The sequence below is a fragment of the Chiloscyllium punctatum genome, chromosome 41, assembly GCF_047496795.1.
Source record: "Chiloscyllium punctatum isolate Juve2018m chromosome 41, sChiPun1.3, whole genome shotgun sequence".
NCBI lineage: Eukaryota > Metazoa > Chordata > Chondrichthyes > Orectolobiformes > Hemiscylliidae > Chiloscyllium > Chiloscyllium punctatum.
Window position 1 is genome coordinate 66,345,164 of NC_092779.1, and position 10,550 is coordinate 66,355,713.

At 45.7% G+C, this 10,550-nt stretch overlaps 1 non-coding gene across 1 annotated transcript; it reads right to left on the reverse strand.

Moving 5' to 3' along the window:
* Positions 1-734: 734 nt before the first annotated feature.
* Positions 735-817, reverse strand: trnal-uag (transfer RNA leucine (anticodon UAG)). Its single transcript has one exon. It is a non-coding gene; the product is annotated as a tRNA-Leu (tRNA).
* Between the last annotated feature and the right edge of the window lie 9,733 nt (positions 818-10,550).

The window sequence follows — 10,550 nt, forward strand, 5'->3', positions numbered from 1 at the left end:
TCAGTTGAGGATTTTTGCAGCTGGAAGTTACCTCAGAAACCCTGTTAACTCGAAATTTATTGAGAGAATCGCAAAACGGAAAGCATTTAACACGGAACACAAACAAAACTGGCAAACCAAATGTATTTCCAGACACAGCGAGCATGAATGCTAAATGTGAGACAGTCCGGGGGCATGAGCCATAAAGTAATCTCACAACTAACAACAGGGCAATTCCAAACTACTCTTTCAAACATACTGGAGCCTGAGTGCACCACCACTTCCCGGACAATGCTGAAAAGAGAGAAAGAAAGAACATAATAAGTATGGGCCATAAAAAGTGAATTTCACCAATCACAGTCTCGGCTAGATTACCTTTCCCTTCCGATGTCTCCAGGACGGAGATGAAGGAAATGGGAGAAATTCAATAACATATGACATCGAAATTCATTGGAACGATTTTTTCATTGGCCAGAAAACCAAATAAGGACGAGTCGAGTCACCGTAGTACTTTGTTTCACAACAGCGATGAAATAACAGTCTCCATTCGGTTCCAGTTAAAACTCAACTTGCCTGGAACGTAAAGCAACAGTAGAGCTGCGGGAGGCGAACACGATCATGACAGCACAGACGCTTCGCCAAATTCGGCACTTTCCCAGAAAGCTAACCCATTTCGCTTCTGTTTTAAACAGAAACGCAGCAGGGGTCGAAACAGCATTTCAACCAGCTGCGCCGTTGGAGTGGATCAGCAGAAATGGCAGCGGTGGGATTCGACCCCACGCCTCTGTCAGAGACTAGAGCCTAAATCCAGCGCCTTAGACCGCTCGGCCACACTACCAGCCACCCAGCCATTAGCGCTGCCCATTTTCTTGCACTTCCAATTGTGCTCCTGCATAACAACAGATGCAAACTCACGTGAAAAGGGTTCCATGATCCCTCTCCGACTCGCACAGCTGCTGGGGTGTGCCCATCCACAATATCAATAACCAAACAGTGAATTAAACAACGACTGTGATTCTGGGCTGCCTGGATGGCGAGGCAAAAGGGAAACACTCTGGAAGTGGTTAACATTCACAGGAAAGAAATTGCATAACACCTGCAATTGAAAATGTTCAGTGTAAGAAGAGCTAATGGAGTTGGAAGGTGCAGCCGCTCATTCTACATGAAATATTATATAATGCAAATGCACTGATCTGTTTGGTTTAGCTCTGCATTGAATGGAAGTCGGTTAGCTCAGTTCGCTGACTAACTGGTTTGTGAGAAAAGTGAGACCAAGAACGTGGGATTAATTTTCTCACTGTCTATCCGTCGTTTAATATGATCATGGCTGACCAAACACGTCAATGTCTTTGCCCAGATCACCCACAACAACCTATATTACAACGGGATAAAGACATTTAAGCAATCGAAAATTTCTGTTCATACAGATAACATGAAACATATTGCATTGATCAACATCCAAGAACACGTTGCATAGTGGGTTTCTGCACGAAATTTGCAGGTTTTGCGGATGAGCATCTGATTCTGATCTGATCATGTTTCAAATGATATGATTCCGTAAAAACTCACAACCAAGAAGGTAATGAATTTCCTCTGGTCAGTAGCAGGGACGAGAACTCCAGACGACAGGAATTGGTGATGAATCAGCACAACACTCAATGATTCAGCTGAAAACTGAACTAAACTCCAATTCCAGTACGGTTCAAACCCACAAACATTGAATAGCAAAGTTACCAAATTTGTAGAAATCTAACACGCTTTTCATTGCGCCACAGAGCTGCACTCGCCACAATTTTACTGCACCCAAAGTTGTGGTTGTCGTAGAGAAAACGTCGACTATCACCAGGAGATGCAGAGTTTTTCAAGGAGTAGATCTTTTATTTCCAAACAAAAACAGTGACATTCAGAAAACAAATTTTTGACTCGCCAGAATCTCAGGGTCCATGGCATAGAGTCATAGTGTCATAGAGTCATTGAGATGTGCAGCATCGAAACAGACACTGCTGTCCAACTTGTCCATGCCGACCAGATATCCCAACCCAATCTAGTCCCACCTGCAATCACCCGGCCCATATCCCTCCAAACCCTTCCTATACACATGCCTCTCAAATGTTGTAATTGTACGAGCCTCCACCACATCCTCTGTCAGCTCAATCCATTCACGAACCCCCCCCCCCCCCCCCCCCCCCCGCCATGTGAAAAAGCTGCCCCTAAGATCTCTTTCATATCTTCCCCCTCTTACACTAAACCTATGCTCTCTAGTTCTGGACTCCCCGACCCCAGGGAAAATATTTTGTCGATTTATCCTTTCCATGCCCCTCATAATTTTGTAAACCTCTATAACGTCACCCCTCAACTTCCGAAGATCCAGGGAAAACAGCCCCAGCCTGTTCAGCTTCTCCTTCTGGCTCAAATCCTCCAAGCCTGGACACATCCTTGTAAATCTTTCTGAACCATTTCACAACATCTTTCCGATCGGAAGGACACTAGAATTGCACGCAATATTGCAACAGTGGCCTAACCAATGGCCTGCACAGCCGCAACATGACCTCCCAACTCCTGTACTCAACATTCTGACCAAAAAAGGAAATCATACCAAACACCTTCTTCACTATCCTATCTACCTGCGACTCCACTTTCAAGGAACTATGAACCTCCACTCCAACGTCTCTTTTTTCAGCAACACTCCCCAGGGTCTTACCATTAAGTGTATAAGTCCTGCTAAGATTTGCTTTCCCAAAATTCAGCGACTCACATGTATCTGAATTAAACTCCATCACTTTATACTTTTTCTTTAATCATGTCTTGTTACCTTATCAGAATGCCAACTGTGTTAGTCAGAATTACCTCATTCCAGCTATACAATAAACCAATGGTGCTAATTCCCATTATTTTTCTGCTTCTGCCACTATGTTTTTTTCCTAATTCTACTTTATATTATTCTACTGTAACTAATAAGTATTCTACTGCTACCTGTGCTCAATGAACTTCCATCCCAGACTAACCTGTCATGATTAGATATTTAACTACCCCATCTATCACAATGTTTTCCTGTCCCAAGCTGACTCTACGAACTACTAATTAGATGTTTAATGTCATATCCTGCTCCAAGTGTCTCAAGCAGGCTGACTCTACAATCAAATAATTATTTAAAGTCGTGTCCTAAGTATGTACTGTCACGACGTTTCCCAAACTGCCATGATGATATTTAGTAGGCGAAGCGGACTTTACTAATTGTTATTATCTCAGCCAGCCATTGTAAACTTTCAGCACACTCTGACTCTGACTCTGCTAATTGGTCTAGCAGCATTCCACGATTCATTTCCCATGCTGCCACATGGGCCCCATCCTGCCCCAGTGACCTCTTGACGAGTGTAGCATTCCGCAGACCCCTTGTAACAAATCGCCAGTAGTTTCCGTGCCTTTATTCTTCCCATGCGTTCATGCTCTGTATTTTCTGTACAGTGTTCGGTTCTTTCATCAGATATCCGTTAAATTTCACCCCACTTTCCAGTACCTGGTCCTTATCCATGTGTGCGCTAGCTTCTCAAATATTCGGCTAAACACTCCTGATGACTCATAGCTTTACCACACGTTCAAACAGTGAATTCCAAATAAACAACACTCTCAGAGTGAAAACGTTCTTGCTATTTCTCCTCTGAACATCCTTTCCCTTGCGTTTAAAGGAGATCCCTGGTTGTTAACTCTTCCCAAAAGAAGTTTATTCCTATCACACACACCAATCCCCTTAATGTGCACCTTAATCACTTCCTCACTCAGCCTTCTCCGCTCTCAGATGAAGAGCCTGAGCTGAGCTCGTCTATCTTCGCCATGGCGATAGTGTCGTGCTGGAAAAGTACAGCAGGTCAGGCAGCATCCGAGGAGCGGGAGAATCGACATTTCTGGCATAGTCTTTCCTCAGGAATGAGTCTTGTGGGCGGGGGCTGAGAGATAAATTGGGGGGGGGGTCAGAGTTGGGTGCAAAGGAACTGGGAAAGCGAATGGTGGATGGAGGCGGGGGATAAGGTGATAAGTTAGAGTGGGAGAGATGAATGGGTCCGGAGGGTGGTGCTGAGTTGGATGCTTCAGACTGATAACGTGGGGGTAGGGGAAATGAGGAAGACGTTGAAATCCACATTTATCCCGCAGGGTCCCAAGGCAGAATATGAGGCGTCCATCTTCCAGGCGTCAGGTGGTAACGGTTTGGTGGTGGTTTCTGCCTGAAAAATCTATTGACCTGTTCTGCAATTCACATGACAGGAGAGATGTGAAAACCAAAGACTAAAAAAAGGACAAAAATGTACAGATTCAGAGTTAATGGAATTAGACACAGTGCAGACAGAAACCGTGTGGTCAGTTGAAACTGCACTGTGCCGTGGAAGAGATTCACACTCCCCCACTCTATCTTTCTAAACCCGCATTTATGAGCCACCTACAAAAATAGAAATTGCTCCAAAAGCTCAGCGAGTCAGGCAGCATCAGTGGAGAGAAATAAGAGTTAACATTGCGAATTAAAAACAGTTCCGAGGAAGGGTCTGTTGACCCGAAATGGTCATTCTGTTTTCCCCGAGCTGCAATTCTGACTTTTGACTCTGATTTACACTTAGAGTACATTCAGATTTTGTTTGCCATTGACCTGAATTGCACACCTTTGCATTGTGGGAAGGAATCGGAACAGCCAACGGAAACTCACAAGGGTGAGTGAGAACAAGAGTGTGCAATTTCCACAGTCAGGAACACAAATCTAATGCGGGTTTCTGGGGCTGAAAGGCGCAGTTCCACCCACTGAGCCAGCCCAAAATGCAAGGGCCAGTTCTGGAAGCGAATTGAACCAGATCTCACGCAGCGACAAGCGGTGGTACTACCCAGGAAGTTTATGCAAAAAGAAGCCTATTTGTTAATACTGGAAATTAACGTTCGCTTAACTATCCGAACTCTTTTTTAAATCACTTGGCCTATAGCCCCGTCTGTCTTGGCATCACAAAATTCACATCTGAATACTTCTGAAAGTTATGAGGATTTCTGTCTCTCCAAACTTTGGATGCACCGAGTTCCAGATTTCAACCAATCGCTGTTTAAAAACATTTGTCTGTGCATTCACTCAAATTTTTCCTCTTCTGTCCTTAAATCTATGCCACCCTCCCCTCCCCCAACGTTCGATCTTAACATTAAAGAGAAACGTTTATTTCAGTCTACGCAATCCGTATTCCTGATTATTTTGTACATCTCAATCATGTTTCCTCTCAATCTCTTCTGCTCTCAGAAAAATGCCTCCAGACTATCCAATTTCTCTTCCTAATTGAATCTTTTCTACCCAGACAATATCCTGGTAAATCTCTCCTGCATCATTTCCAGTGATATCAGATCCGTGCTATCATGCGAATTGCAGGACTGCACACAGTAGACAAGATAGAGCTATATGAGCAAGTTTAATAAATGATGTAGAATTCCACAGAAAAAGGTATTTTCTAACAAATTTTCTTTTCCTCAGTGCTGCCCTGTGTCCTTTTCCAGAGCCTGATGTTCCAATAATCTGTGGTCCATGTGGTAAATGCTGATAAATGAGAATTGATCTCACAGCCAAAATGGATTGACCAGTTTGAAGGTGAGCACGTGATTCTTCTATGACGGCACAGAAGCGCAAGAAATGCCAAAGCTGGGACTGCTCGCACATCACCGCTTGCAGTTATTCCCCAGGCTGTGTCACACAGCAGGGTCCTCCGGTGAAATGAACAGCCGTGAATGACATGTGGATCAGTATGTTGGAGACAGCATTTCGAAACAGACACAGTTCCCTATTACTAGGACAAGCAGCACTGATGATGAATAACCTCAGAGAGAAGCAAGCGATAGAGATTTACCGTGGACTCGATGGGCTGAACGGCTTCTGTGGTCACGGGAATGACGTCACCCGCCTCTGCCTGTCTCTGTGATAGAGCGGCTGAGGGAGAAATAATGGCTCGTTTTTAATCCTCCCTTCTGCTTTGGACTGCCTGCTGCCCCGCAGCTCCTGGCTGTGGGGTTGGTTCTCAGTGAGTGAGGGTTTCATTTGGAGTCGCTTCATCTGGGACAGTTGGGACTGAGATGTTAACTGAAGCCCGATTGCAGCAAAGAAACCGACGCCTCCGAAACAAAAGCCTTTCAATAGACAATAGATGCAGGAGTAGGCCATTCAGCCTTTCGAGCCTGCACCGCCATTCAATATGATCATGGCTGATCATTCCCAATCAGTATCCTGTTCCAGCCTTATCTCCATAACCTGGACTCCACTATCTTTAAGAGCTCTATCCAATTCTTTCTTAAATGAATCCAGAGACTGGGCCTCCACTGCCCTCTGGGGCAGAGCATTCCACACAGCCACCACTCTCTGGGTGAAGTAGTTTCTCCTCATCTCTGTCCTAAATGGTCTACCCCGTATTTTGAAGTTGTGTCCTCTGGTTCGGCACTCACCCATCAGCGGAAATATGTTTCCTCCTGCCAGAGTGTCCAATCCTTTCATAATCCTATACGTTTCAATCAGATCCCCTCTCAGTCTTCTAAACTCAAGGGTATACAAGCCCAGTCGCTTCAGTCTTTCCGTGTAAGGCAATCCTGCCATTCCAGGAATTGACCTCGTGAACCTACGCTGCACTCCCTCAATAGCCAGAATGTCTTTCCTCAAATTTGGAGACCAGAACTGTACACAGTACTCCAGGTGTGGTCTCACCAGGGCCCTGTACAGCTGCAGAAGCACCTCTTTGCTTCTATACTCAATTCCTCTTGTTATGAAGGCCAGCATGCTATTAGCCTTCTTCACGACCTGCTGTACCTGCATACTTGCCTTCATTGACTGGTGGACAAGAACACCCAGATCTCTCTGAACAGCCCCTTTACCTAATTTGATACCATTGAGGTAGTAATCTGCCTTCCTGTTCTTGCCACCAAAGTGGATAACCAGACATTTATCCACATTAAACTGCATCTGCCATGCATCTGCCCACTCACCTAACTTGTCCAGGTCACCCTGTAATCTCCAAACATCCTCATCACATTTCACCCTACCACCCAGCTTTGTATCATCAGCAAATTTGCTAATGTTATTGCTGATACCATCTTCTATATCATTTACATATATTGTAAAAAGCTGCGGTCCCAGCACGGATCCCTGCGGTACCCCACTGGTCACTGCCTGCCATTCCGAAATGGAGCCGTTAATCACTACCCTTTGTTTCCTATTAGCCAACCAATTCTCTATCCAATCTAGTACTTTGCCCCCAATACCGTGCACCCTAATTTTACTCACTAACCTCTTGTGTGGGACTTTATCAAAAGCTTTCTGAAAGTCCAGGTACACTACATCCACTGGATCTCCCTTGTCCATCTTCCGAGTTACATCCTCAAAAAATTCAAGAAGATTAGTCAAGCATGATTTCCCCTTCATAAATCCATGCTGACTCTGTCCTATCCTGTTACTATTATCCAGATGTGCCGTAATTTCATCCTTTATAATAGACTCCAGCATCTTTCCCACCACTGAGGTCAGACTAACTGGTCTATAATTTCCTGCTTTCTCCCGCCCACCCTTCTTAAAAAGTGGCACAACATTAGCCGCCCTCCAATCCTCAGGAACCGACCCTGATTCTATTGAACTCTGGAAAATAATCACCAGCGCATCCACGATTTCCCGAGCCACCTCCTTCAGTACCCTGGGATGCAGGCCATCAGGTCCCGGAGACTTATCAACCTTCAGACCTAACAGTCTCTCCAACACCAAATCCTGGCAAATATAAATTCCCTTAAGTTCAGGTCCTTCAGCCACTGTTACCTCAGGGAGATTGCTTGTGTCTTCCCCAGTGAACACTGATCTGAAGTACCCATTTAATTCCTCTGCCATTTCTTTGTTCCCAGTAATATATTCCCCTGTTTCTGTGTTCAAGGGCCCAATTTTTGTCCTAACCATTTTTTTGCCTTGGACATACGTAAAAAAGCTTTTACTATCCTCCTTTCTGCAGGATTGTTCTGCGAAGATTGATTCTGAACATCAAATGGGCAGCACAAAAATGCACTTTTTTGAATTTTACTGAGGGAAGCCCATTTCTCTCTTTCCCACCAGCTCAGCACCTTTCTCTCTCTCTCAAATAAATGATATTTGGAGGAAGTTCGCAATCAAAATTGCTAAGTTCCAGCGGCGCTCTTGCACCTGGCTGTGCCCGTGAGAGGAAGCTTCAGAGCTTATCCGCACTTACATCCCCACATAATGCCTGCAAGTGGACGGAAATAGCTGAATACTCTGCCAATAGAGACAGCTCAGTCCACGGGGATGGGACAAACAGCACCGTCACGCGTGGGGACATTCTGCAGATCAAACACAGTGCACTTTATCATTCAGATCATACCAGAGTGAGAGCGCTCGAGAAAGCCAATCAGTCACTTGTAACTGTGCCACTCGGGAGTTGCAAAGGATTGGTGAAAGTAGAAACACTAGTGATTTGTTCACGTTTCAAGTGTTTCCGTGAAGCAGGAAGCTGAAGAAGATACACAGTGAAGCGATTGAGATCTAAATATAGGAGCAGCAAATAAGTTGTACAGCGCAGAGGAGAGTTTTGAAGTATTGAATTCTGGTTTATGGGACGATCATGCTTTTACTAGGCCACGCTGCTACAGAAGAAACTATGTCAGTGTCTCTCAGCATTGTGAGACAAATGACGCCGTTACACTGCAGGAGACTCCTTTTTCCAATGTGAGGGCAGACCATATGTAAAGTAGCTTGTATATCGAATCCTTTCACATAACTAATTCCACTGCACCTCAGGGTGTTGTATTGTCTCCTTTCCATTTTACCTGTCATTGTGCCTGCACTGAAGTTGATTTTCTCCTTTTGCGAGTCTTTTACAATCTGGGTGATGTGATGCAGTTGTACTGACTCATCTTCTGGCAGAATTTTCCACTACACTTCAGCCCGCCCTAACTTCGCTATCTGATACTATTCCAGTTGTTTAGGTGTTAAGTGCTCATCTCAGATCCAGCCTGCCCTCACCCAAAATAAATGGAAAACTCAGTCACACTGTGATCACTGCAATCGAGGGATATCTTCTTTCCAAGGTCATTGATAATTCCAAGGATAAAGTTAGGACTGCAGATGATGGAGATCAGAGTTGGTAGTGTGATGCTGGAAAAGCACAGCAGATCAGGTCGCATCCAAGGAGCAGGAGAATTCAGGCTTCAGGATTAAGCCCTTCATCAGGAATAAGGCTTATGAGTCGGGGCTGAGAGATAAATGGAAGTGTGTGGGGTTGAGGGGACAAAGCTGGAAAGCAATCGATGGATGACTAGGGGGGAGAAGATAATAGGTCAGAAGTGGCAGTGATGGAAGGGGTCGAGAGGGCGGTGGCGAGTTGAAGGCTTATGCTTGGGGGAGGGGAACTGAGGAAACTGTTCGAATTCGCATTTATCCCATGTGGTGTTAGGGTCCCAAGCCGGAATGTGTGGCGCTCCTCCTCCAGGCGTTGGGTGGTAACAGTTTGACAGTGGAGGAGGTCCAGTACCTGCAAGCCTTTGATGGGGTAGGAGGGGGAGTTGAAGTGTTCAGCCTCGGGACAGTGAAGTTGGTGTGTGCGGGTGTCCCAGAGATGTTCTCTGAAATGATCTGCAAGAAGGTATCCTGTCTGCCTGATGTAGACGAGACCACACTTGGCGCAACGGATGCAGTAGATCACATTGGTAGCTGTACAGGTGAATTTCCAACGGATGTGGAATGATCCCTTCGGGCCTTAGTTGGAGGTGAGGAGACTTTTGTGGGTGCTAGTTTCACCCTTCCTTTGGTGGCAGTCAAAGGTGCCAGGAGAAGGTTATGGGCTGGTGGGGGGAAGTGTCGACCTGAAGAGGGAGTCGTGGAGGGAATGGTATTTCTGGAGTGCTGGCAGAGCTGGGTAGCGAAATATATCTCTGATGGTGGTGTCTGTTTGGAGGTGGCATCAGTGGCAGAATATGATGCGTTTTATGCGGAGGTTGGTGGGGTGGAAGGTGAGCACCAGGAAGTTCTGTTCTTGTTGCGTTGAGAGGCGTGGGGTTCAAGGATGGTGGCGTGTGAAGTGGAGGAGATGCACTGGAGGGCATTGTCAACCAACGTGGAAAGGCAATTTGTGACCTTGGAGGAAGGAGACCAACTGAGTCTTTCTGAGGTGCAATTGGTCATCCTAGGAACAGATGTGGTGGAAGCGGAGGAATTGGGAATAGAGAATGTCGTTTTTACATGAGATAGGGTTGGAGGAGATGTAGTTTAGATACCTTTGGGAGTCGGTGGGCTTGCAGTATATGTCTGTAATTAGCCAGTCGCCAGAGACGGTGATGGAGAGGTCGAGGAAGGCTAAGGAAGTTGCCAAGATGATCCGGATAAATTTGAGGTCGGTGTGGAAGGGTTTGGTAAAGTTGGTGAGCTATTGAACCTCTTTGTTGGAGCACCAAGTGGCGCCAATACATTCATCAATGTAACGGAGGAACAGGTGGAGGATGGTGCCTGTGTAACTGCGAAAGATGGACAGTTCCGCGTATCTGACAAACAGGCAGGCATAGCTAGGTCCTATGCAGGTGCC